This window comes from Oncorhynchus masou, chromosome 12 (assembly GCF_036934945.1).
Source record: "Oncorhynchus masou masou isolate Uvic2021 chromosome 12, UVic_Omas_1.1, whole genome shotgun sequence".
Taxonomy (NCBI): Eukaryota; Metazoa; Chordata; class Actinopteri; order Salmoniformes; family Salmonidae; genus Oncorhynchus; species Oncorhynchus masou.
In genome coordinates, this window is record NC_088223.1 from 58,898,526 (window position 1) to 58,923,897 (window position 25,372).

At 41.8% G+C, this 25,372-nt stretch overlaps 1 protein-coding gene across 3 annotated transcripts in view; it reads left to right on the forward strand.

Annotated features, from left to right (window-relative positions):
• The first annotated feature begins 1,525 nt into the window (after positions 1–1,525).
• LOC135550506 (neuronal PAS domain-containing protein 2-like) overlaps positions 1,526–25,372 on the forward strand; it is a 74,754-nt gene continuing 50,907 nt past the window's right edge. For all 3 annotated transcript variants that reach the window (XM_064981401.1, XM_064981402.1, XM_064981403.1), the window contains exon 1: positions 1,526–1,675. The gene's annotated coding sequence lies outside the window, so the exon portion shown is untranslated. The remainder of the gene's footprint in view (positions 1,676–25,372) is intronic.

Below are 25,372 nucleotides of genomic sequence, written 5' to 3' on the forward strand. Positions count from 1 at the left end.
ATGAAAAACACTGTTGGTTAAGGGCTTGTAAGTAGGCATTTCACTATAAGGTCTACACCTGTTGTATTCGGCGCATGTGACAAATAACATTTGATTAGGTTTTGAAATTCAGCTGTTAATTTGTTTTCTACATGTGAATGTACATTTTGAAATCATGATGTCATGTGGATATTAGACATTTTAATATTTCAGTGATTTAGATAATGTGAAAGTCTCATAGCATTTCTCAATCATTCTAAATGCAAAAGTCATATGTATTTTAGGTTTGATACCGTGTGGCCTTTATCTGTCCTGTATAAAGTCCAGGATGACCCAGTTTCAGCCCACCTGTTTAATCCAACTTTAGTGGACTACTTTAAACTCTAGCATAGTAGGCTATTTGTGCCATATGCCAATGGTAAGGTTTAATATTTATTGACATAAAAAGCTAAATCTGTCAGGGTAGTGATGCAATATCACAGTCCATTCAGTGATGGAAGCAAGTAGTAGTACCCCTTCATTTGATTAATTAATGGTTGTTGTGTAACCAAATAAGTAGCTGAACACACTTCATACGACTTGGTCCTGACACCAAAAAGGCCGTGCACATGATGCATGTTGCATAAATTGGAAACTGCAGCAGCAGATTACCTCGGTTGATAGCCTAGTACGAATTAATTGCTAATCGGAACTAGGAAACTCGGACATTCCCGATTTACTAACGTTTATTGAACGCGCCGTGTTCAATAATTTAGCAAATCGTTAATATCCGAGTTTCCTAGTTCCGATTAGCACGTGAACGAATATATAGTGAATGGCCGTTTTCGAGAGCATCAAAACGCCTGCAGTCAACAGCCGACTGGCTGATCTACAAATCATCTTGCATCATAAATAAAAAATAATTTCCCATTGTAGATCAGTCAGTCACAATTTACCCATGATACATTTCGTGTTTGAGCCTCTCGAATAGGGCCAATGTCGTCCATAATTTTACGCGATGACATTAGCGGGCTACGTTTCTATGGCAATGAGGGGATTCGATTATCTGGCCCGGGTTACCCCGGTTGGAGCAGTTTGTTCGGGTGAAAAGTGATTGCATTCGTTTTGGAACCAGCCAGGTAACCCCTTCAAAACTCACAGCGATATCGGCTCACAAGTGAGATAGCCTAGGCTATATTATGCACGTGGTGTAATGTACAATTATGTGTTTTCACACGCTAAAGTTATTGCGTTTGATAAAAACGCTTTATCTGCCTTCCCAAACTGAACATTTGAAAATATATTGATGGAAAATAGATGTATATTTCTGGACGATGCAGCATGCTGCTTTATTGACAACATGATTAGGCTAATATTCGATTTGAGAACGTCACTCCTCCCTCATTGAAACTGAATATTACTTGCGGTGCTGGGTGCCTCCCTCCCCAACTGTAGCGAATCCGGATACAACGCGCTTGATTTAGTCACACCCTTTATCTCCTTTTAAGGTGCGACGAAGGCTGATGATGTAAATTGTGAGGTGTGTGGGTTGGAAAATGAAAACCAGCACAGAGAACACTTCGATGTCTTGCCCACAGAAATTGTGCCAGTTACATAACACTATTGCATGGTAGGAAGAGCAGTGTAAAAGCCGTTTTGTATTTCACGGATGCGCCTTTCATATTGGAATCGCCCCCTCGTTACTGCTTTACATGAGGTAAGTTCATGCATTACTTTTAGTCACTTACAACAAGTTCAAGCGTAACCTACATTTAGTGGAGTGAGTGACATCTGGCTACGCGTAATCGAACGTTGAAGTTCCACTGATATGTCTGTGAATAATAGTCCACCGGTATGTTGCGTATACATGTTTAGTAGCCTAGGCCTGCCTATTGTTTTATGTTTCTCTCTTGAGCATATAATGGATTTATATTCGTGCATTTGTCCGAAAGGAACTTCCAGGTGATTTCGTTATTACTATAAGATTACCTAACATGACAGGCTACTAGACCAAGTGATGTATATATTATATATTTTTGTTCATCCAATATTTAGGAATGATAAAAGACTGCACGTTTTTAGATGTGTTGATTGTTGAATAGCCTGTAGCCTACTTTGAAATACAGTATGTGCTATCCTATGCTATCTGAGACAGACCATGGTCCAGGGAATTATAGTTTTGGTCCTATATCAAGTTCCTTTATTCTGAAAGGATGACAGTGAGCACACAGTCAGCAGAGCAGGCCTAACACAAATCAAAGTTATGTAGGTTAATCACTAAAATAGAAATATGCTCTTATGTAACTCATGACTCAAGAAGAAGCATGAGCCGATTGCAGTGACGTCATGCCCCAGATTTATTTATTAAAAGGAAAACTATCTAACCCTTGCTGCGCAGCAACGAAAGCTGTTCAACCTTATGTAGGGCTTTGATTGCATGGTATGATTGATGATGATAATTGGCCCTCTCCTCAATTTCTTGAATATCAGACTATCTGAAATAGTTCAGATAAGGCAACCTTAGGAAACTATGTTCTACATTTTTCCATAAGATAAATGAAAGTAGGCTAGACTAGAGCAGAATATGACAGAATACTTTATTATCCCCTGAGGATGTTATTTTGTACAGGTTAGACTACACAATCAACTCAGCAGGAGGTACAGTTACAGTCACATAGGCCTACATAGGACAGACAGTGTCACACAATACAAAGGAGAGGTAACAGTACATCAGACAAAAATATGCTCTTCAGATCATTTCAGTCATTTTTTGTAAAATAAAACTAGTAAAATTTATTTTTGTGACTAATATATGGGAGTCTTGTTATGGGGCAATCAAAGACATGCATCATGCCCTTCCTTCAAAAAAATTATATTCAAACCATTTGAAACATTGGCCAAATTTAGTCTGGATATGGATAGTACTCCTTCAGTCAAACCACATTACATTTTTGATGGCAAAAGGTTTGTTGTCATCGTTTCATTACTGCAACACACTGCAATGATGTGAACCATTATTTTAAAGTCATTACATATTCAAGTTTCCATTTGCCTTGATTATGTTCCCTCTAAGCTGCTCGCGGGTGCAGGACTGCCGCACAGAATAAATATCAGGCCACACAGAGAAGCAGAAGATTGAACTTCAACTTTCTAGTTTTCCCCTTTAGTTAACGCTATCAATGTTTCCCTCTACTGGGGGAATTGCCAATATTAGCCACTTTCACTGCAACGTACCGAAACAAAACAAACTATGCACGACTTAGTATGCAAAACTAACTATGCAAGAGATTTTCTTGTACAGTAGGCAGAACACACCGGAGTAAGATTCTATTGCAGTGACAGGCACAACTCAGCCCGTACTCTACAGACTAGTGTGGCAAAACCAATCAGAGCTTCAGTATCTCTATATGCAAATAGACTATTGCCATATATGGATCTGTGCCGTTTAGTTTGAACTGGACTGTGTTTACAGCATGAGTGGTCACGAGTAGATGTGCATTGCATGTAGCCACGTGTGCACATTTGTTCATATTCTTTGCTAGTAAGTGAGCTATTAACCAGTTATAGCTAATTTCTAGTCAGCAATACGGGAGTGGTTGTTTCCTACAAGAGCACAAAGCGTGTGCATTTGTAGCCATCTTTGAAAAGTGAGTCAGGTAAAGATAATTATTTCTGTCTTAAGGGGCAGTGTTGTATTTTGAGACAGGCTTGACTAAGCTAAGTAGCCAATAGGCAGAGGGTAGCATAATTTGTCTGGTTCTCTGTAATAATGGTATGGGAATAATAATGAACTTTATTTTGTAGTGTTTTCTTGCATCAAACAACACATTTTCAGTCAACTTCTTGTCTGAAGGACAAGTGGGTAGACAGGTTAATGTCAAACCCTGCATATTCATTCCAAAATTTCACAGAATGTAGGCCTACATTTAACACCACACATTGGCTGCTACTGTAGGCTGAATGATAGAACAACTATTTCAATGTTAAAATGTTATGGGGTGCATTTTCTCCATAGTTTTTGATGGTAGATCACTCTGATAGACCTACATTATGATCAAATAGCCACAGCAGCCGACTTGGCCACTGTTATAACTGTACTGTAACTTAAAGCAGATAGAGCCTCAGTGTTCACAGTAAACGTGCCAGAAGTTGCAGTAAACGTGCCAGAAGTTGCACAGAATTGTCACAACGTTCAAGTTTGCGCTCTGCAGACCAGACATTTGCTCAGTGGCAAAACATTTTTTGGCTGAACATTGATTGTTAGCCTATGTTTTACTCATGTTAATCCGGTCTGTGATGTGGGTGGTTCCATGTGGTCAGGCTTGTGGAAGCCACATTGAGGTGAGGTGAAGTAATGGTGGTGAGGTAAGAGTGTTTTACTGAACCAATCTGCTTGAGCTAGACTTTTAACACAAGAGATATGCTGTCTGCCCTCCACTGGCTCCCATCTCCTTTTCCTCACTCATCTGCACATTTCTATCTACAGGTATCTGTTTCTCCCTGTATTTCATGCTCTTTCCATCCAATTCCTTTATTTTTTATGCCCTTTCACTCTGACTGTTTGGCTCAACTATGAGGTCTTCCTAGCAAAGCTGTGTCATGGTAGTAGTATAGAGGGTCAGTTCAAGCCCTGGTTATAACGGTTGAAAATAAACAACAAGCCTTCATTTCAGTTTATAGCTAAAGTAGAGGCAGCAAGTTCTGTGGTGATGCTATAAACCTTTGCTTTCACATACCTCATTGACATCCTTTTATTGGAAGTGCGTTCAGATAGGAAGTGGGGACTCTGACCTCCTTATGATGTAGAGGGTTTTCACGTCTCTTTGCCTGAAAAAAATGCCCATTTTTGACAGCACCCCATTTGATTTGAACAAAACCGTCCATACATACATGCCCATTGTAGAGTGCTCAGAAAGTGACTTTTTGGAACTGAATGCCAAAACATTCAAGAGATAAAGGTCCTCAAAGTAGATATATTTTGCATACCCCACCATACCGTGAGACAACCATGTCTTCACTGGAAAATATATATGGTTGATGTCATTTAGAAACTTACAAACAGGGTTGTCAAGCTATTTGATCATTTATTTTAAAGAAAATAAACATGGTCAATTATCATTGACATGGTCAATTATCTAAAATACAAATAGAACAAATAGAAAAAAATACAAATAGAACAAATAGTTTGACAACCCTATTGGTAAGCTTTTAAGTGATATCAAACTGAACCGTTTATCTGTTCCTGTGATGAAGACATGGATGTCTCATTGTATGGTAGGGTATTCAAATGTGTCAACTCTGAGCACCTTTATCTTCTGAATGTTTTGGCATTCAGGTAAAAAAGTCCCTTTCTGACCACTTCTTCCATGGGCAAACATGTATGGAACGTTTTGTTCAAATTAAAAGGAATGCTGTCAAATAGTGATTGAATTCAAATGGATTTACCCTGCTCTGTGAACGTTAGGTAACTGATGACATGTACGCCTCTGATGTTACAGAGCCTGCTGGAGGGAAAGTAGGTTACTGGGCCATGTCCTGCAAGCTTAGACTGAACACTAGTCAGAATATTGCTGGAGCTGCATTATGTGACTGGCCATCCACAAATGGAGCAGGTCCATGCAATAGGAAAGGCATCTTTGCTTGTGCTCTGTCCCTTTAAGAAAGACAGTCGGCTCTCCTCAAAGCTTCCGTGAAGGTTCAACTCATGTTGATTAATTTCAACTGCACAAAATATAGATGAAACATGACTACAGGTTTATTTTTTAGGGGTGTGGAGATGAGTTTAGCCTTGAGCAGTGAGGATCGCACCGCACCATTTTCTATTTCCATGATTTACCTGAGAATGCTTCTTTATGTACTCTCAATGAAACTGAGAGTGTCTGTATCGCAAAAGTTTTTTTGTTCAACTGCTATTATTGTGTTGTTAGGTGTTTTTGTTAAAGAGAAACAACAAGCTTACCAGTGTGCTGTAGTTTCTTTTTAAAGGCAGTTTTATATCAAAGAAAATTTTAAATTTTGTGAATTGACCTGTTAGCACTGTGAAACACAGTTGAACTCCTCTGTCAAGGTGCATTCTGAGAAATCAGTGAGGATGTAGTCTACTGCATGTGAATATAAATATAAGGAGGTGAACATAAACGACCACCTGCTGACCAACCACAAGCCCAAAGTCCTTCTGCCGGAGACGAGCAGAAAAATGAGAAAGAAAGACTTCAGAATGAGGAAGCTGAGCGGAAAAGTAAACTACAGATTTATGTATTTGTGTTGCGATGTATAGCATACCCTTTCAATGCCAAAAGCTCTCTGTCTCTCGTTCTGTATGCCAATATTCTATTCACTGACTCAGCCTCTGTCTGACCTCTGCGTTTTGGGTCACAAGATCTCTACTTAAGGTTCAGCAGCTAGGCGCCAGATATCTAAACCATCTTACAGTGACCTACATCAGTGGCTCTGATTAGGCAGTGTATTCTACTCGGTAGCAACTCAGGACAGAATCCAATCAAACCTGTACTGCTTTACAGAGAAGTAGCAGAGCTCCAAGTGTAAGGTTATGAAACACATTCAGAGAATGATTCAGAATGGATTCAGACTTGATTCGATCAGAAAGACACAGGTTAGACAAAGACTGTGCCCTGACCCTTTATGTCATGGACAGGTCAGGGAGAAATCCCAGTCTGAGAGCCAATCCGAAGAAAAGGATCTAACTCCAAAGATGCGATGGTTTGATTTGGGGGTGCCTGTTATCTGTAGTCCTCAACTGTCTAGTCAGTTTGTATGGGAACAGAAGGTTTGGAAGATAAGATAGAGCCAGGGTTAGCCTAGTTTCACAGGCCAGTAGAAGTCAATAGTTAGTGATTTGGGCTACATTTAAACCTTATATCTCTAGTAACTGATGTCAAATAATAAAGGCAGTCACCCTGGCAGTGCACAACTGTTATACAGCAAGCATCTATTTGCTGGCCCCTTCTTCCGTTGTGTTGTGTCACCTTGTGTTTGTGCCATGTTTTTTTGGGACACCAAAAATGTCATGTCACATGAGTGTCAACTGCACTGTGCCACATTAAATATCAACATAATAATGCCTCCCATCACCAACATCATGCATTTGATGGTTATTTTCCTGTCTCTTATGTCCTCAGGCAGTGACTGATAATACAGTGAACAAATACTTGTTTCCTGGGAAGTCGTTGTTATAGCAAAGAGGATATTTATTTCATTAATTTTTTGAAGGGGATCCCTAAGCCCTTCTTTTGGAACATAATTGGAATGGATGTAAGAACAGTAATTAACACTTAACTACTGTAATGAAGTGACAGTCAAGTGTAATGCATCTGCCAACAGGATTAGATTATGACTGACTTGTAACCAGTCGTACAAATGATATTCTAGTGATTTTGGTGTCCTCTGCTGGGATTGGTTGAGTATACAACTATTGATCAGTTAAATAATTACGTCAGTGTTAACACATCTGGAATACATGATTTATTTATCATTCCCATCGCTCCTTTTTTGAAAATGAAGTATAACAAAGATGAGATCAAGTTCTGCCAATTACCCCAGTTGAATAGGCCTGACACGGCACAATTGGATCATACTATGGATTACATTTGACATTTGAGTCATTTAGAGCAATTCACAGCAACAATTACGGTTAAGTACCTTGCTCAAGGGCACATCAACAGATTATTCACCGAGGTGGCTTGGGGACTCGAACCAGCAAGCCTTCGGTTACTATCCCAACACTCTTAATTGCTAGGCTACCTGCCTAGTACAGCGTAGTGCTTGTCATATAAACAAAAAATAGGCATTTCTGTTATCAGATAACCCATATTAATTTAACGGATTAAACCTATGGTGGAAATACAGATATGCAAATCTAGAGGTAGAAAGGCCTGACATGATAACCTAAATATGTCAGGTAGCTTGTGGTTCAGTATGTTGTTAGGCACAGAATCTTGGTGATCCTGTGTGCTGTAGTAGTACTGTAGTATTCCTTGGTGTACTTGGTGGTGGCTTCATATGCCCAGTGGAACTATGTTGCACATGACTCTTGAGAGTATGTCTGGTATTCATGTCACCCTCTTTAACCTTCTAACTGTGACAGACAAAATGTTCAGCTCGGGTTATACAACTGCCAGTACAGACGTCATTAGCCTCTCTGCTGATGTCGCTCATCTCTGGGCCACAGCACACTGTCTTTGTACTTACTAGCTACAGGCAGAGACCTACTAGGGGCATGATTAAAGACACTAAATTGCTTTTTCCTTTTATGTTCCTTTCTTCCAGTTGTTCAAATGATATGCATGTGTTGTGTGTCATGCAGCTTCAGTGGATCCATTGAAATTAGTTAGCAGAAATGGCACGCATACTTATTCCCAAAGGCATGCGTATTTACTGAATGTGAAACATTACTAAGATAACATTTCCAAGGGTTTTTCCCCTGCAGTGTGCATTTCTACCATTCAAACATTACTACAAAATCTATAGGCTAAAAAACCTAGCTAAAAAACCTTAGCTCACATGGGCTAGTTGATCTGGACATTTCTGACAAGTTATAAATAGCTCTCTTAGGTATGCAATGACTGACATGACAAGTGGAAAACTGATAATTCACTACCCAATTTTGAAATTGCACCTTGCATTCTACTATTACAACTTTCAAGAATATTGCAAGTTGCCCCCCCGATCCCAAGCCCCACAGTTGGGAACCACTGGCCTCGATGACCTGGAATCTCCAGATAGATGGTGATCAGTGCAGCTGGTTCACGGTATCATAGAATAGACCTCTCACATAATGACTCTAGTTAACTGAGAGGTGAACATACTTCAATCTGGGTCTATTTTAATCCCCAACCGTGTGCCAGACAGGGATGCCTTGTAGAGTGTCTATTCTTATGGCTGGTTGTAACAATCCTGGCTTTATCTGAGTCACCCAAGGCAAAAGGTCACAGTCAAGGATTTGGTGTGGCTACAGTGGTGCTCTCAGAGGAAGACCGTTTGGTTTCAAAATATGAGCAGTCCCAGCCCTTGTGTGAATGACCTAGATGTGATTCAGATCTTGTGCTCAGGGTGTTGGTTGTGCGTCTATTACTGACGTAATCATTTGTTTGTGTTATGGAATACTACAAATGCACATTTGGCGCTTCTCCCTGAATGTTTATCAAATGAGCAAATGTCTAAATCATTGTACAGTAGAGTATAGGTATGACAACTCCCTAGTATGAACTAGATAAAAGTATTTCCACATGATAATAACCCGTTTTAAATAATAAGGAAATTGTAAATGTAATTTTTACAAACCTTTACTCACATGTGGGTTCAAATGTTAAAACTATGCAAATTCTGTAGTAGAATCTTAGGCAATATTTTGATTTAGGATATAGAGGCGGTGTCACGACTTCCGCTGAAGTCGGTTCCTGTCCTTGTCCAGGCGGCGTTCGGCGGTCGACGTCACCGGTCTTCTAGCCATCGCCGATCCACCTTTCATTTTCCATTTGTTTTGTCTTGTCTTCCTGCACACCTGGTTTATATCTCCTACTAATTGACATGTGTATTTAGCCCTCTGTTCCCTCCATGTCTGTGGGAGGTATTGTTTATTGTCAAGATTGGTACGCTTCCGGCTGGTTTGCGCCAGGTTTTGTTTTATACCCGTGCTTTGTGGCAGCCGGTACTTTGTACTTGGGTTTTGTACTTTGTGCTGCCTTACTTGTTCTTTGGGCATTTGTGTTGTGATGCGGTTGCGTTCTGTACTATGATTGCCCAAGTTAAGTGCTTTGTCCATTCATTTCTGCTCTCCTGCGCCTGACTTCCATGCACCAACTACATGGAAGAGTTTAATTTATAATAGTCTTCATATCTCTAAATCAATCTTATGTGGTTAATCAAAATTCTATCTAAATGAAAATGCTAAAAATCTAAAAGTAATTTTCTTGCCATTGCCAATATGTAAAAATAGCCTACATAAAGCACCCCTCCCCCCAAAAAATATGTCCGCCCGCAGGTAAATATCCTGATGAAAACAAATATCCTATAAATCACATTGGCTCTGCATGGACTGTCTGTTGTCTGTTGTAAGGAACTTGAAACATTGTATCAACTATTATCTTGGTCTAGCCTGAAGATGCTAGTGCTAGCAAGTTTCCAGACAGACAAACACAGCTGTAGGCTATTTGCTCAAGGGATAAGAAGTAATCAGGTAAGTCTTTTTTTATGTCTTTTACACCGAATCAGAGCATGACATTTTTTCCCCCTTTCATGTTGTGGTTATCGAAAGGGAGAAAGCTGGAAATATTTTTCAAATAGGCTACATTGTGGAGCTATTGTCATTCTCAATGGACGTAAAAACTGACTTTGTTTGAGGCGAAGAAAACATTACATTGAGAAGCTCCACAGTGATGGTGAGTTAAGACAATCAGAAATAGTATCAGATCCCCAAATGGGCACATTTATAAGCTTACATTTGCGCACAGGCCAAGTAGCCTAGGCCTACTTCTATGCGTAGCCAGGTGAGTGTCCTTACTCAAGATTGACAGAAGCGCTCCAAACTAAAGACAATGAATAAATTGACAACTCATACATGGAATTAAATAAACCCTCCAAAATTCTCACAAGTGTAGCCTAGGTTGTGCACTCTGCAAACAACATGTCCACTCCTCAAGATTGACGATGGTAAGATTAATAATACTATATTGAATGCTTTAATAGAAATTACCGTAACCAAACAAACATTGTAGATGAGAAATGATGGTAATTAATGGTAAATATACTACTGGTGAAACTGGTGTGCCATCCCCGTGGCTTCTGCAATGGATTAGTCAACTTAGACAGGTGTATATCAGACAGGTGTCTGACAGGTGTCAACAACAAAAAATCTTTGTCGACTAACCAACAGCCTATCGACTAAACAATTGACCAGTCGAGTAAATGGGGTCAGCCCTAGTATAAGGAGCTGTGTTAAAGAGAGACTGCTCCTAAAAAACAACTTCTTGTTTTGACAATGTCCTATGTCAGAAACATTTATTCTAGTATCAGAATTTACTACACAGTGTAGGATTTGTAGTTAGGATAATTTTGGTGATAAAGTATGTCACGGAATGAAGGGTAACATAGCAGTTTTCTGTGGGTTGGGTTTATTTTAATCCTGCCTACATCTGACAGCACCGAAGTAACCATCAATTTGGAGCATAATTTGGTTTGACATCCGATATCCCTATGTGGTTATTTGGGGACCATAAGTAAATTACACAATGTACATGAGACACTATGTTAAAAAGGTCAATAGCTCTAAATTTCAATGACTAAAAACTTCAATGACTCGAAATTCATATACAAATATTGAAAGCATTTAATGAGACAACTAAAAGATGTGCAACATTAAAATATTGTCCCATTTACATTGTGTAATTTATGGACGGTTCCTAACTATACCCAGAGTGAGGCTACCCAAAGTCAAACCAACTTTGCCATGGTCGCACACCAGCCGGCTGAAGCTAACTGGCTGAATAATTTGTCTAACTCTCCCTACCTGCGAACACACATGACACCAACAACAAACCACAACCCTGAAACCATGTCACGTTTGAATTCAGTCAGGGCCACTAGCATTTCTTTAATGAACCAGAGGAAGTGGTGATGTCAGAGGAAGGCCCTATAAACTGTCAGCAACTCCAGCCACCCAAGTCATAGACCGTTCTCTCTGCTACCTCACAGAACAGCTTCTACCCCCAAGCCTTAAGACTGCTGAACAGGTAATCAAATTGCTACTCAGACAATTTACATTGACCACCTTAATTATTTATTAATTTATCTTAATAGTTTTGCACTGACTTTCTTACACTGGCTCTGTGCACACTCACTAGACTCTACCCACATCCTCACACATACTACACTGACACACACACACACACGCACGCACTACATATGCTCACACACAAAACACACACACACACATGCATATTGACGCCACACACACACATGCATATTGACGCCACACACACTTTACACACGCTGCTGCTGCTACTCTGTTTATTATGTATCCTGATTGACAAGTCGCTTTTACCCCTACCCACATGTAAAGACTGTATTATCTCAATTACGTCAACTACCTCGTACCCCTGCACATTGACTAAGTACTGGTACTACTTGTATATAGCTTCGTTATTATTTTATTATTGTTACTATTTCCTGTATTATTTAGCAAATATTTGTCTTTTTAACTCTGTACTGTTGGGAATGGGCTTGTAAGTAAGCATTTCACTGTAAAGTCTACACCTGTTGTATTCCGCACGTGACCAATAGAAATATATTTGATTTGATTTTAAATCTAAAACGAGGCCAAATCAGGAAGTGTAGTAAACTCTAACTCAATGAAGACAATTAGGTAGCAATTGACAGGAATGACACATTGGATCATATTTTCCATGGATAGTTTGTTCTGCTTTTCAAAGCCATTCCAGTGTGCTCCACTTAGAGCTTCATCAGCTTCACCTTTAGATCTGAAATGTATTTAGTTTTATTATACTGATGGTGACAATGATGATGATACTTTGTCATCCCAAGGTGTCTCTTCAAGGTATTGTAGCATAATCAAGGCCTTTCTGCAGCAAGGAATTCAATTAAAGATTTCAAATCAAATGTTATTGGTCACATACACATGGTTAGCAGAGTGTAGGAAAATGCTTGTGCTTCTAGTTCCCGACAGTGGAGTAATATCTAACAATTTCCCAACAGCTACCTAATACACACAAATCTAAAGGGGTGAATGAGAATATGTACATATAAATATATGATGAGAGATGGCCGAGCGGCATAAGCAAGTTGCAATAGATGGTATAAAATACAGTGTATACATATGATATGAGTAATGTAAGATATGTAAACATCATTATTAAAGTGGCATTATTGACAGTGATATTGTTTAAAGTGATCAGTGATCCATTTATTAAAGTGGCCAGTGATTGGGTCTCAATGTAGGCAGCAGCCTCTTTGAGTTAGTGACTGCTGTTTAGCAGTCTGATGGCCTTGAGGTCGAAGCTGTTGGTTGTTGTCCTTGATGATCTTTTTGGCCTTCCTGTGACATCAGGTGCTGTCTGTGTCATGGAGGGCAGGTAGTTTTCCCCCGGTGATGCGTTGTGTAGACCTCACTACCCTCTGGATAGCCTTGCGGTTGAGGACGGTGCGGTTGAGGGCGGTGCGGTTGCCGTACCAAGCTGTGATACAGCACGACAGGATGCTCTCGATTGTGCATCTGTAAAAGTTTTTCAGGGGTTTGGGTGACAAGCCATATTTCGTCAGCCTCCTGAGGTTTAAGAGGCGCTATTGCGCCTTCTTCACCACACTGTCTGTGTGGGTGGACCATTTCAGTTTGTCTGTGATGTGTACGCCGAGGAACTTAACTTTCCACCTTCTCCACTGATGTCCCTTCAATGTGGATAGGGGGGTGCTTGCTCTGCTGTTTCCTGAAGTCCACGATCATCTCCTTTGTTTTGTTGATGTTGAGTGAGAGGTTATTTTCCTGACACCACACTCCGAGTGCCCTCATCTCTTCCCTATAGGCTGTCTCGTCGTTGTTGGTAATCAAACCCACTACTGTTGTGTTCTCTGCAAACTTGATGATTGAGTTGGAGGTGTGCATGGCCACGCAGCCGTGGGTAAACAGGGAGTACAGGAGGGGGCTGAGCACGCACCCTTGTGGGGCCCAATGTTGAGGGTGAGCGAAGTGGAGATGTTGTTTCCTACCTTCACCACCTGGGGGGAAGGCCCATCAGAAAGTCCAAGACCTAATTACACAGGGTGGGGTTCAGACCCAGGGCCTCCAGCTTGATGATGAGCTTGGAGGGTGCTATGGTGTTGAACGCTGTAGTCAATGAACAGCATTCTTACATACGTATTCCTCTTGTCCAGATGGGATAGGGCAGTGTGCAGTGTGATGGAGATTGTTGGGGCGGTATGCAAACTGAAGTGGGTCTAGGGTGGCCGGTAAGGTGGAGGTGATATGATCCTTGACTATTCTCTCAAAGCACTTCATGATGACTGAAGTGAGTGGGTGGTAGTCATTTAGTTCAGTCATCTTTGCCTTCTTGGGCACAGGAACAATGGTGGCCATCTTGAAGCATGTGGAGACAGCAGACTGGGATAGGGAGCAATTGAATATGTCAGTAAACACACCAGTCAGCTGGTCTGCTCATGCTCTGAGGACGCAGGCAGGGATGCCATCTGGGCAAGCATCCTTGCAAGGGTTAACACATTTAAATGTTTTATTCAAGTCGGCCATAGAGAAGGAGAGGGGGGGTGCAGTCCTTGTTAGTGGGCTGCAACAGTGGCACTGTATTATCCTCAAAGCGGGCAAAGAAGGTGTTTAGTTTGTTTGGAAGCGTGACGTCGGTGTCCATGACATGGCTGGTTTTCTTTTTGTAGTCCGTGATTTCCTGTAGACCCTGCCACATAAATCTCGTATCTGAACCGTTGAATTGCGACTCCACTTTGTCCTTGTACCGGCATTTCGCTTGTTTGATTGCCTTGCGGAGGGAATAACTACACTGTTTATGTTCAGCCATATTCCCAGACCTCTTTCCATGGTTAAATGCTGTGGTTCGCACGTTCAGTTTTTGTTTGAGTTTCTGCCTATAAGACGGTAGGAGCAAGAAGGCGTCATGGTCGGATTTGCTGAAGGGAGGGCGGGGGAAGGCTTTGTATGCATCACGAAAGTTAGAGTAGCAGTGATCGAGTGTTTTATCCCCTCGTGTAGTTCAATCAATATGCTGATAGAATTTAGGTAGCATTGTTCTCAATTTTGCTTTGTTAAAATCCCCAGCTACAATAAATGCAGCCTCAGGATATATAGTTTCCAGTTTACATAGAGTCCAATGAAATTCCTTGAGGGCCATCTTGGTGTCTGCTTGAGGCGGAATATACAAAGATGTGATAATAACTGATGAGAATTCTCTTGGAATGTAATATGGCCGGCATTTGATTGTAAGGAATTCTAGGTCTGGTGAGCCGAAGGACTTGAGTTCCTGTATGTTGTTATGATTACACCATGAGTCGTTAATCATGAAGCATACACCCCCGCCCTTCCTCTTCCCAGAAAGGTGTTTATCTCTGTCAGCACGATGCATGGAGAAGCCAGGTGGCAGAACCGATTCCCGACAACATTTCCCGAGAGTGCCATTTTTCAGTGAAAAAGAGAATGTTACAATCTCTGATGTCTCTCTGGAAGGCAACCCTTGCTCAAATTGGACATTGGCGAGTAGTATACTCAGGAGCGGTGGGCATGTGCACATCTACGGAGTTGACCAGGAGGCCGCTCCGTCTGCCCATTTGTAGTTAAAATGTTTCTTAGATGGCCGTTGTTTTGGGTCGCTTCGGGAAAGTCATATTCCTGGTCATAATGTTGGTAAGTTGACGTTGCTCTTATATCCAATAGTCCATCCCGGTTGTATATAATAAGACTTAAGATTTCCTGCGGTAACAATGTAAGAAATAATACATAAAAAAACAAAATACTGCGTAGGTTCCTAACGACTCGAAGTGAGGCGACCATGTCTGTTGGCGCCATCTAGCCTCCTCTCAGAGCTTGTGTGCACAAAAAGTGAGCTGCATGGCCCTTCCACCCATGCCCTAGAATTGTGATCCCACATATCGGCTCACACACCACTTTAGATAATTGTCATAATATCAAAGATCATGTCTTTTGCTCCTGAGCGGGATGCAATAAGAGGCCTGTTCAATGATAGGACTGATAATTTCTTTCTTATTTTGTGGTGTATGCTTGGGAAGTTTGTTAAACGATAATGAATGTCAGAAATCTATGTAGTGTAATAGTGGACTATTTGAAATATTTCAAAGTTAATACAATTTATTTTACCAAACTACATTCATAATACTGTTATGTTTCTACGTTGAGTATTATTAATAGGAGTTTACACAGTCATTTCCATATAATTGTTGAAATGAATTGCCCCTGGTAGTTTAAGAATCAAGATCAACTGATCATTTATTAAAGTTGTACAGACATTTGCTTTAGGCACATTTCTTAATGAAACCATTTGATGAATTGATGTACCGGGCATTCATTAATACATTAAGATTTGTTCAGGGGATGTATTATTCAGGGAAACCGAGCTTTCTGAATAATTGTTGAATCTGAACATGTCTTAATTGATTGAATCAGAATAGTAAAACAAATGGTGACTTCTTGGTGAAAATCATGGCACCAGCTTTGTGGTTAGAACGTTTCTTAGATGGTGCATGAAAACAGTTAGTTCATTTACATGAAACAGTAGGTCCACTCTCAGAAAGTAGTTCAAAGAGCTCACTTAATTGGACTTTTAAAAAAAAATCACTTTTATCTGCATCAGGGGATCATACAAAACGTTTAAAGCTCATTCTCTGCAATTCTACAATTTTGCCACGTTTTCTGTTTTATATGAGACCAGAGGTCGAAGCCCGACCGAGTTCTGAGCAGTTGAGTATGGGGTCTACACAGAGTGTAAAAAACATTAGGAACACCTTCCTAATGTTGAGTTGCACCCTTTTTGCCAATAGAACAGCCTCAATTCGTCGGGGTAAGAACTCTACAAGGTGGCGAAAGCGTTCCACAGGGATGCTGGCCCATGTTGACTCAAATGCTTGTGTCAAGTTGGCTGGATGTCCTTTGGGTGGTAGACCATACTTGATACACACGGAAAACTGTTGAGTGTGAAAACCCCACCAGTGTTACAGTTCTTGACACACTCAAACCGGTGCACCTGGCACCTACTACCAAAACCCGTTTAAAAGGCACTTAAATCTTTTGTCTTGACCATTCACACTCTGAATGGAACACATACACAATCCATGTCTCAGTTGTCTCAAGACTTCAAAATCATTATTTAACCTGTCTCTTCCCCTTCAGTTACACTGATTTGAAGTGGATTTAACAAGTGACATCAATAAGGGATCATAGCTTTCACCTGGATTCACCTGGTCAGTCTGTCAATGAAAGAGCAGGTGTTCCTAATGTTTCGTACACTCAATGTATGGCTTTGTTGCTACCAATAGATTGTTATTCATAAACAATGTCCTATTCCGGACCTTGAGTAAATTACATTACTAAGCTGCTCCCGAATGTACTACGTCAGGACATTTAAATAGATTCTATCGTAGTCCATGTGGGTTTTAATGGCATTATGAAGGGCAGCGCTGAACAGTTGAAACTGCATTTTAAAGTGCTGTTTGACTTTCTGCTGGACACTAACAAAAGAACCATCATATCTGGCCCTGTGCCCTCTGAATCGTGGCATTTAACACTTTAGCAGGTTTCATTCTCTTCACAATTTACTACGGGATTATTGTAGCTCAATGGGTGTAACTTTTGTTGACAATTTCAATATCTTTTGGAAACAAAACACGTTTTATAAGGAGGATGGAATCCACCCAAATAATTTGGATTCCTGGATCCTTTCACAGCACTATAAGGCTGCGTTGAGACAATGACTTATCAATGACCCAAGCCCAGCTCATCTAATCCCTACCATTGTGACACAGAGTTGTCATAATGCTTCAGAATATGTACATTACACCAGGGGCATTGGTAGACACAATGTAAGTTACCTAATGTATATCCATCTAACTGCCTTGAATGCCTCTGCTGACCCTACAACTATTGTATGCAGTAATCATGTGCCTATGAACCAGATTTATACTGTTAGCACTGAGGCGGTGTGCCTTAGGAAGTCGACTGTGTGCAGCTCACCCTGCACTAATATAAATAACATGAGCATATCTACTTCTAAGCTTCCCAGTAAAGCAATGAAAACAAATAAGCATACCAGAAGAAAAGTGCTCAAAAATAGCCCACGTTAACATATGTAGCTTAAGAAACAAGTTTCATGAAATCAAAAATTTGCTAGTAACAGATGACAATCATATTCTGACTATCTCTGAAACTCACCTAGATAATAGCTTTGATGATACAGTGGTAGCAATACAAGGTTATAACATTTAGAGAAAATATAGAAATTCCAATGGTGGAGGTGTTGCTGTTTATATTCAGAACCATATTCCTGTAAAGATTAAAGAGGATCTCATGTTAAATACTGTTGAAGTAATATGGCTACAGGTTTATCTGCTTCACCTAAAGCTCATTCTGGTGGGAAGCTGCTATAGACCACCAAGTGTAAACCGTCAGTAGCTGGATAACATGTGTGAAATGCTTGATAATGTAATGTGATATCAACAGATGTATATTTTCTAGGTGATTTTAAATATTGACTGGCTTTCAGGCAGCATTTGGTTCTTTAACGCACACACATATTCATCACTCCTCCCTGCGCCATTATAAGATAAGTTAACAATGTGGGTCGACACACAAATTAACTTCTGTCTTGGTGCATGCATTTCACACTTGTCAATGTTCATATTTGAGAGATACAATAATTATTATACTTATCAATGTTGTGGATGAGCGCATTGTTTGTTTGTTCTGTTCCTCTCTCTCCATCTCTGTAGCTTCCGGGTATGCTGGAAAAGGACCCGAGCTAAGGGAATTGGGTTGGCTTTATAGTGCCTGTCCCAAATGGCTCATTAATGCATATGGGCATATTGAAAGATATTGTCAGTAGTGATGTAATGTTGTAAATGTTATGTTGTGATATTGTTTAAAACCGTGTTGCAATGTATAACCTTTAGTATGTTTAGTTCATGGAAAATGTAGGTTTGCATTGTTAATTGATTAATTAATTAATTAGGGTTAATTGTTCTGAGGGGAGGGGCTAGCCCTACAAAAGGAGCCTCTCTTTCAGTCATGGAGAGGCAGTTTGGATTGAGCTGTGGATGGGGCAGCATTGTTTTTAAGCTGTCCCATAAGGTAGACGTTGATGGCAGTACTGTTGTTTTTTGTTCCGGAATCACTTGTAAATAAACACCTTTGCACAGAAGAACTTTTGCGGTTCCGCCATCTTTTTATTTTGATAGAGGTTAGGTTATCCAGTTTAGCCTTCTGGCCTACTCTACGTGACAGACACTCAACAAGCACAGCACTTACACAAATGACTGACTGACTGAGAGAAACCGATGATAAAAAAGATGTGGGGGCTGTTTTGTTAGACTTCAGTGCGGCTTTTGACATTACCGATCATAGTCTAATGCTGGAAAAACTTGTGTTATGCCTTTGCACCCCTGCGATATAATAAAGAGTTACCTGTCTAACAGAACACAGAGGGTGTTCTTTAATGGAAGCCCCTACAACATAATCCAGGTAGAATCTGGAATTATCCAGGGCAGCTGTGTTGGCCCCTTACTTTTTTCAATATTTACTAATGACAGTAAAGCCAGTGTGTATATGTACAGTTGAAGTCGGAAGTTTACATACACCTTAGCCAAATACATTTGAACTCAGTTTTTCCCAATTCCTGACATTTAATTCTAGTAAAAACTCCCTGTTTTAGGTCAGTTAGGATCAACATGTCACGGCTGTCGTGAGAACGGGACCAAGGCGCAGCGTGAATTGAGTTCCACATCTTTAATTACAAAGTGAAACTTGAAACAAAATAACAAAACTTACAAAGACCGTGACGACGTAGTGCTCAAACACACTAACACAAACAATATCCCACAAATGCAGGTGGGGAAAAGCCTACCTAAATATGATCCCCAATCAGAGGCAACGAATACCAACTGCCTCTAATTGGGAACCACACAAACCAACAACCTAGAAAACCTATAAACTAGATAACCCCCCCCCCCCAGTCATGCTCTGACCTAAACACCATAGAGAACCGAGGGCTCTCTATGGTCAGGGTGTGACAGTACCCCCCCAAAGATGCGGACTCCGGCCACAAAACCTGAAACCAAATGGGGAGGGTAGGGGTAGGGGGGGGGGGGTGACTAGTGGCGGTTCTGGTGCGGGCCTTTGTGCCCACCCAGACCACGGGTGCACATGGAGCCAGGTAGAACGCCGTGCCCGGACTGGGCCCCGACGCAGAGGAAGGCTCCAGCCTTGGAACGGGACTGGACACTGTGCCTAGACTGGCACCGGGGGCAGAGGAAGACTTCCGGCCCTTGAACAGGACTGGACGCCTTGCCTGCAAGCTCCAGACCGTTGACCATCGCTGTAGGTTCCAGACCGTTGACCATCGCTGTAGGTTCCGGACCGTGTACCATCGCTGGAGGTTCCGGACCTTGGACTGTCGCTGGAGGTTCCGGACCGTGGACCGTCGCTGGAGGTACCGGACCGTGGACCGTCACTGAAGGTTCCGGACCGTTGACTATCGCTGGAGGTTCCGGACCGTCTCCGGGAGCTTCCGGACCGGGAACCGTCGCCGGAAGCTCTGGACTGTGAACCGTGCCTGGACATCGGTGCAGAGGAAGACTTCCGCCCTGAAACAGGACTGGACACCTTGCCTGGAAGCTCCGGACCGTGGACCGTCGTCGGGAGGTTCCGGACCGTGGACCGTCGCCGGGAGGTTCCGGACCGTGGATCGTCGCCCGGAGGTTCCGGACCGTCGCCGGGAGGTTCCGGACCATGGACCGTCGCCGGGAGGTTCCGGACCGTGGACCGTCGCCAGAAGCTCCGGACCGGGAACCGTTGCCGGAAGCTCTGGACTGTGAATGCGCACTGGAGGCCTAGTGCGTGGAGCCGGTACAGGTTGTACCGGACTGGTTACACGCACTTCAGGGCAAGTGCGAGGAGCAGGCACAGGACGTACCGGACTGAGGAGGCGCACTAGAGGCCTAGTGCGTGAAGCCGGCACAGGTGGTACTGGACTGGTGACACGCACTTCAGGGAGAGTGCGGGGAGTGGCACAGGACGTACCGGACTGGGGAGATGCACTGGAGGCCTGATACGTGGATCCGGCACAGGTGGCAATGGACTGGTGACACGCACTTTAGGGCGAGTGCGGTAAGCTCACACAGGACGTACCGGACTGGGAAGGCGCACTTGAGGCCAGATGCGTGAAACCGGTGCAGATGGCACCGGACTGGTGTCACGCTCTTCAGCACGCCTGTACGGCAGCATTCTCATCGCTACCACCTCTCTCCGGAATCTTTCATCAAATTCCTCCTCCGACTCCCAAATAGGATCTGGCACTCACCGCTGCTTGACCGCCAGCTCCACGTTCCCTCCCCCCCCAAAAAATCTTGGGGTTTCAGTGGCCATGGCCCCTGGTGTCATCGCTGTCCTTCCATGCTCCTTGGCGACTCCCGTCTCATGTCCTCTCATGTCCTCCCAAGTCCAAAACTTCCTTACCTCATTTTCACACTGCTTGGTCCTTTGTTGGTGGGATATTCTGTCACATGTGTCGTAAGAACGGGATCAAGGCGCAGCATGAATTGAGTTCCACATCTTTAATTACACCATAGAGAACCGAGGGCTCTCTATGGACAGGGCGTGACACGCCACTTTATTTTTAGAATGTGAAAAGTCAGAAAAATAGTAGAGAGAATTATTGATTTCAGCTTTTATTTCTTTCATCACATTCCCAGTGGTTCAGAAGTTTACATACGCTCAATTAGTATTTGGTAGCATTGCCTTTAAATTGTTTAACTTGGGTCAAACGTTTTGGGTAGCCTTCCACAAGCTTCCCACAATAAGTTGGGTGAATTTTGGCCCATTCCTCCTGACAGAGCTGGTGTAACTGAGTCAGGTTTGTAGGCCTCCTTGCTCGCACACGCTTTTTCAGTTCTGCCCACAAACTTTCTTTAGGATTGAGGTCAGGGCTTTGTGATGGCCACTCCAATCAATACATTGACTTTGTTGTCCTTAAAGGCATAGTCAACTTAGTGTATGCAAACTTCTGACCCACTGGTATTGTGATACAGTGAATTATAAGTGAATAATCTGTCAGTAAACAATTGTTGGAAAAATGACTTGTGTCTTGAACAAAGTAGATGTCCTAACCAACTTGCCAAAACTGTAGTTTGTTAACAAGAAATGTGTCGAGTGGTTGAAAAACAAGTTTCAATGACTCCAACCTAAGTGTATGTAAACATCCCACTTCAATTGTATGCGGATGACTCAACACTGTACATGTAAGCTACTACAGTGACGTAAATGACTGGAACACTTAAAGAGCTGCAGTCAGTTTCAGAGTGGGTTTCAGAGTGGAATAAGTTTGTCCTAAATATTTTTAAAACTAAAAGCATTGTATTTGGGACAAATTATTCACTTAACCCTTTACTAAATCTTATAATAACTAATGTCGAAATTGAGCAAGCTGAGGTGACTAAACTGCTTGGAGTAACCCTGGATTGTAAACTGTTATTGTCAAAACATATTGATACAACCGTAGCTAAGATGAGAAGTCAGTCCATAATAAAGCATTGCTCTACCTTCTTAACAGCACTATGGCAGGCCTTACAGGGTCTAGTTTTGTTGCACCTGGACTACTGTTCAGTCATGTGGTCAGGTGCCACAAAAAGGGACTTAGGAAAATTGCAATTGGCTCAGAACAGGGCAGCACGGCTGGCCCTTGGATGTACACAGAAAGGTGATATTAATAATATGCACGTCAATCTTTCCTGGCTCAAAGTGGATGAGAGATTGACTTCATCACTACTTGTATTAGTTAGAGGTATAGACCTGTTGAATGCAATAAGCTGTCTGTTTTGAACTACTGGCGCACAGCTAGGAAACCCATGTACACCCCACAAAAGGTCTCTTCACAGTCCCCAAGGCCATAACTACATGGAACATCAAGTAACTGATGCAAGCAGTAAAATTAGATAAAAAACAGATAAAAATACACCTTATGGAACAGAGGGGACTGTGAAGCAACACAAACATAGGCACAGACACACGCATACACACATGCGATAACAGACGCACTATACACACACACGTACACATGGATTTTGTACTGTAGATACAGTGCCTTCGGAAAGTATTCAGACCCCTTGACTTTTTCCACATTTTACTTATTGTAAAATCGATTAAATAAACCTATTCCTCAGCAATTTACACACAATACCCCATAACGACAAAGCGAAAACAGGTTTTTAGAATAAAAAAACAAACACCTTATTCACATAAGAATTTATACCCTTTGCTATAAGACTCAAAATTGAGCTCAGGTGCATCCTGTTTCCATTGATCATCCTTGAGATGTTTCTACAACTTGATTGGAGTCCATCTGTGGTAAATTCAATTGATTGGACTTGATTTGGAAAGGCACACACCTGTCTATATAAGGTCCCACAGTTGACAGTGCATGTCAGAGCAAAAACCAAGCCATGAGGTTGTAGGAATTGTCCGTAGAGCTCAGAGACAAGGCACAGATCTGTGGAAGGGTACCAAAAAATGTCTGCAGCATTGAAGGTCCCCAAGAACACAGTGGCCTGCCATCATTCTTAAATGAATGAAGTTTGGAACTACCAAGATTCTTCCTAGAGCTGGCTGCTCGGCCAAACTGAGCAATCGGGGGAGAAGGGCCTTGGTCAGGGAGGTGACCAAGAACCTGATGGTCAGTCTGACAGAGCTCTAGAGTTTCTCTGTGTAGATGGGAGAACCTTTCAGAAGGGCAACCGTCTCTGCAGCACTCCTCCAGTCAGGCCTTTATGCTAGACTGGCCAGAGAGAACCCATTCCACAGTATAATGCACATGACAGCCCACTTGAAGTTTGCCAAAAGTCACCTGAAGACTCTCAGACCATGAGAAACAAGATTCTCTGGTCTGATGAAATCAAGATTGAACTCTTTGGCCTGAATGCCAAGCGTCACTTCTTGAGGAAATCTGGCACCATCTCTATGGTGAAGCATGGTGGTGGCAGCATCATGCTGTGGGGATGTTTTCAGCGGCAAGGAGTGGGAGACACTAGTGTAAGATGAACAGAACAAAGTACAGAGAAAACCTGTTCTAGAGAGCTTAGGACCTCAAACTGGGACGAAGGTTCTTCTTCCAACAGGACAACGACCCTAAGCACACAGCCACACAGGAGTAGGGGCCTGAAGGCACACAGTGTGTAGTGAAATCTGTGAATTATTGTAAGGTTTTTAAAATTGTATGAATGGCCTTAATTTTGCTGGACCTCAGTAAGTGTAGCTGCTGCCTTTGGGGTGGCAGGGTAGCCTAGTGGTTAGAGTGTTGGACTAGTAACTGGAAGGTTGCAAGTTCAAACCCCTGAGCTGACAAGGTACAAATCTGTCGTTCTGCCCCTGAACAAGCAGTTAACCCACTGTTTCTAGACCATCATTGAAAATAAGAATTTGTTCTTTACTGACTTGCCTAGTTAAATAAAGGTAAAATAAATACAAATAATCACCTTTTGGATGGAGATTTTCTGTCACCTAATAATGGTTCATTTCAAGGTCAACAACTATATTCATGTCACTCATAATTTTCAAGATGACAAATACGTTTATTGCATGGTTTTGTAGGCTGCTTGTATATTTAATGTAAGGTCCATTAGTTTCAAATACATGTCATGTGTAATTTATGCCTAAGCAAAGTATCCAATTCCATTTAGTTAAGCTGAATGACACCCATCATGATAAGATAAGGATATCTTATCTTATCATGATGGGTGTCATTCAGCTTAACTAAATATGCGGTGGTACTTAATGAATATGATGTCAGTTCGGTTGTCATCTGAGACATTCTCTTATCAATGATATGATGACATAAACTCTACAGTGGAAAGTCTACACATCAGAGTTATTGGATTCACATGGAATTGTTGTTCAATTTAAATGTTTGAATATGAAATTATTCGTGATGGGATGAAATGTGATTTTAGCTTCTAAAATGTGAGAATTGGGTTTTCATAAGGTTAGGGCTCTGCTCAATCAGTGGCCCGCCCCTGTGAAGAGTCATGGGTTATAAAACCTTTCAGACACACCCTTCTCGCTCCACCATATAAAGCCTTGACGACAATGTAACCTCCTGTTCCGAGGATGTGAGGACGATGGTCCGATGTCAGAATGGTTCAGATAATAACTACAGAACGAAGCCAACATCAGCGTGAGCTTTGGTTGCGAATGGTATGAACTTTGAACTCTTATTCACTACAGAAGTGATACCTCCTAGCCATTGAGTTAGCAACAGCAGCTGCAAATGAGGGTTAGGAAGGAACAGACAGACTATCCCATCTATCACACAACGACGTTACTACAACGTATCCAATTGACCACCAGAGACATTTTTCAAAGGACAAAGGACTCGGTTTGGCAACACGGCCTTCCATCTACCACCAACCTCCTGAAGCACAACTCAGAGTAAATATTTATTGCATTTTCCTTTTCCAAATGGGCGGTAGTTTAGACTGTATAAGATACTGTATTTACGATAGCACAGCTTCTTCCTTTGTTACTCAGTCTTCCCGCTCTTTCACTCAAACCCAGACCCTTTTCTTTTGTGTAACCAGCTGTCATATCTGTTCCGCCTGCTAGGGACGTTGTCCTTTATGACGTAATTTGTAATCAAGTCATGATTAATTA